The 3,818-nt window shown below is 36.3% G+C and overlaps 1 pseudogene; it reads right to left on the reverse strand.

Annotated features, from left to right (window-relative positions):
• The window catches only part of LOC107669093 (DNA polymerase nu-like), a 36,555-nt pseudogene that overhangs the window by 10,168 nt on the left and 22,569 nt on the right, over window positions 1-3,818 (reverse strand).

Here is a 3,818-nt window from a genome sequence, read left to right on the forward strand (position 1 = left end):
ACAGTAATACACCCAGCAGCTTTACTGTCAGATAAAAGCGAATGTGTGAGAGGATAAGTTCACATTGCAATACAGACTGTGTGTGTGTGTGTGTGTGTGTGTGTGAGAGAGAAAGAGAGTGAGAGTGTACACTGCGCTGACTGCCATAGCGCTGACTCACCCTCACCAACACTGGCACCTAACATAGTCCTGTATGTGGACTATGAGATAAAGTGTGTACATAAATGTTGTATATAAACTGGCATATCATGTCATTTGAGAGTATTCTGAACTTTATTTGATAAGGTAAAAAGGGAGAAAGAGGTCCTGAGAAGAGAAAAAAATTATGTTTGTTACTGCCCTTTACTGATGTGTTGGTGTGTGTAAAATAACAGTTTCAGAAAAGGAGGGAGAGGAAATGGCAGAAGCAGCAGTTCAAGTGTAAGTTAATCTGATCTAAATTGTCCAGCATCAGTTGAGTGTTTGACAGACAATGAAGATGGCAATAGATCTCTTCGGTTTAGATGTATTTCATTTCTAAAACGTTTTTCACCTAAACCATCTTAATAAGACCATATTAATCTTTTCTTCTTCTTTTAAATTTAAGATTTTAATTTAGCTAGTTTAATTTATTGCTTCGATGAGGACCAGATGGACACTTTGGATCAAACTACATCAAAATAGATTCTCTAAATGAGCTTCTTTAAATAAGCTATGTTGACATTTTCCAGTATAATGAAAGCTAGAAACACAATAGCAGCAATTTAAGTTAAGATTAATCTAATAAGCCTTAAGTACAGACCCATATCACCATAACTGAATTCCCTTTACAGCTACTTAAGGCAGCTTGACACATTAAGTCTATTCCTGGACTAGCTTCCCGTTTTTCTAGCAGGTTATTAAATGTCAATGACCTTGTGTCGGGATATCTTTTTATTTCAGACAATGAAGGCTGCAGATGAGCATGTACATGTAACACATGAAGTCAGCAAATCCATGCGCACAGACCAGCTAAAAGAATAGACTGTCTGAATACTTGTAAGCAAATATTAACTTACTGATTTACAATTACTGTTTGATTTTTTGCATTTCTATTTAAAACCTCACTTCTCAACAATGGAAGAAATTAGATTTTTACTTTTTCAGATGAAAATGTGAGTAGAACTGGTCTATGCAGGCTTCATACACTGCTACAATAATGACAATGGACATTTATTTGCTCACAAATTAATCCAAAATTTTGCTAATGTGACAGTATCTTTAGGGTCTGATATTCGTACATATTTTATAACCTGAACGATTGGAAAATTAATAGCACACTCTTCAATAAGCGGTGTAAGACGCGTTACTATGTGATAAGGTTTAAGAACTACTTTTTAATTTATTTTAAAGCCTTAATCTTAAATACTAGTAAAAGTCCAATAAAGCAACAACAGTCATAGTTTTCTTATGTCCCTTTAGTGCCAGATTTTTTTCTATGGTTAGAACAGGTTTCCTTTACTCCGAGCAAGCTAAATTAAGATCTGACAGAAAATATATTGAAAAGGAGTGGATCTATTAATATGAGTCTGGTCTTAGTGCAAAAATAGCCCCATATTGATTCATAAATGAAAAGATGGTGTAAACATAGGCATACAAAATCCATACCTTCATAAGCAGCGTGCTCAAATACCAGATAGATGTGTTTCCCTGTTCACACAGATGCAAGCTCCCAGCATTACAGATTTGACCAGACATGTAATTGATCTGAGCTAAATGAAATACAACCTGTCCTATTTTAGTGTTATTTATATACTATTATATTATTTATTATTATTTTGAATTAGCTTTTATTTTTATATTTTCAGTTTTCATTTAAATTTAAATGTTTATAATTTTTGACTTTTTTATTGTTTTTATTAATTTTTTAATATATCAATTGAATTGCCAACTAACCTCGCACACATAATAGATAAGTGTGTAGGAAAACATACCAAACCAAGGCCAAATACAAAAAACTCAACAGTCCTGCACAATATCGATACACATATACATTTTATTTAGGTTAATAAAATATATATATGTGCAAGTATTGACAGTGTGCGGGACTGTTGAGCCTTTTAATATATCCATTTAGAATTTTTTTATTTCAGTTTCTTAGCACTTACATTATTTCAGTCATTTCTAATTTTCTAACATTTATATTTTATTTTATTTAAGCTTTAATTTGGTTAATGACATTTTTGTTTTAGTTTTAGTTAACAATAACAATACAACCAGCAAACACATTCATCTATAAAGATGAGTCTAAGCTGCCTGATTGTAAAAATTTAAAAATCCTGATTATTATCACAGACATTTAAACTGTGGTTCTCATATGGAATTCAACCTGCTCCCATTTATCTCCCCCATACTTTTCCATCTCCTCTCAGTATGTCTTCATACAAAAATAAAAGAAATAAATGAATAAATAAATAACTACAATATGGAAAAAGCACTCTCAAACACACACGGAGTTTGATTCACCTCTCTCCTCAGGAAACGGAAAGAGGGCTTCCAGAAAAACAGATTTATTGAAAGGTGGTATTGACTAATGGAGCTATTAAGAAAAAAGGTTGCAAGGCCTTGTGGGAATGATGGTTTAGTTAAAGCAACCCTGATATGGATAAAGTGAAATATTATGGTTTGATCCGAAGGCTCAGGAGAGAGGGTTCAGGAGAGATGCAGGGGAGTTCAGTCTGTGCTAGAGGCCACCAGACAAGCAGGGAACGAGGGATGACTTTGTCCTCATTCTAGCCTCTCTCTGTTCTCCTTCTGGAAACATCCGGGCATAATGCACAATTGGATGTGACAGGGCCACCACAGGGACAGGAACTCGCAATGCTACTGAACCACCCCACGCACACACACACACACACTAAATATGCACATGTCAGCAAACATATAAAGTGAATGAGTACTCCTGAGGCGAAAAAATATCAAAGAGAAAAAAAACAATTGAGTGATCTCATATTACTCCCTTGTGTTGCCATCTCTCAGACACAGAGAGTTTAGGGGGTTTGTGTAACTTTGTTGTCCGACCAGCAGATGAGCTTGTGGGCCAGAACAGGCTGTTTCCAAGGTTGTTATTATGCTATTGCCATAGGGTCTGAAGGCTGGCCTCTTCTGCTGCAGGTTATGCTGTCCTTGCTGTGACACCATTATATAACAACACACTGACACACCTCACACACACGCTCAGTGCTGTCAGAACAAACAAACACATACCCAGACGAACAGGACACATCATGTACTTGTCCTTAACACACCATTAGTGCTGTGCACATCACAAAACAAACCACTTAACATCAAACAGAAGTTTCAGAAAGAGCGGTTTTGCTTTTCAGAGACACTCACCTGCAGAAAGGAAAGTCCAACCCTCTCGTGGAATGAACATGGCATGTGGGTGGACAGTCACTATGTCAGAGATCTTTCCTATACACACACAACAATCATAAAAAAAATATTAGTTAAAGGGGTCATATGATGCTTTTTTAAAGATCATTATTTTGTGTATTTGGTGTAACAGAATATGTTGACATGCTTTAATGTTCAAAAAACACATTATTTTTCAAATACTGTACATTATTGTAGGTCCTCTATGCCCCGCCTCTCTCAAACGCTTAGTTTTCTACAAAGTCCCTCCTTCCGACAAGCGCAGTCTGCTCTGATTGGTCAGCTGACCCAGTGCATTGTGATTGGCCGAACACCGCAAGCACTCGTCGGAAATGTAACGCCCCTTACCATAATCGCGAGCTTCATCTTTCAAAATAAATGTAAAGACAGAGCCCGAAAGGGGAACAGAGTCACGTGACAGACAC

The sequence above is a fragment of the Sinocyclocheilus anshuiensis genome, unplaced genomic scaffold (assembly GCF_001515605.1).
Source record: "Sinocyclocheilus anshuiensis isolate Anshui unplaced genomic scaffold, SAMN03320099.WGS_v1.1 scaffold337, whole genome shotgun sequence".
Taxonomy (NCBI): Eukaryota; Metazoa; Chordata; class Actinopteri; order Cypriniformes; family Cyprinidae; genus Sinocyclocheilus; species Sinocyclocheilus anshuiensis.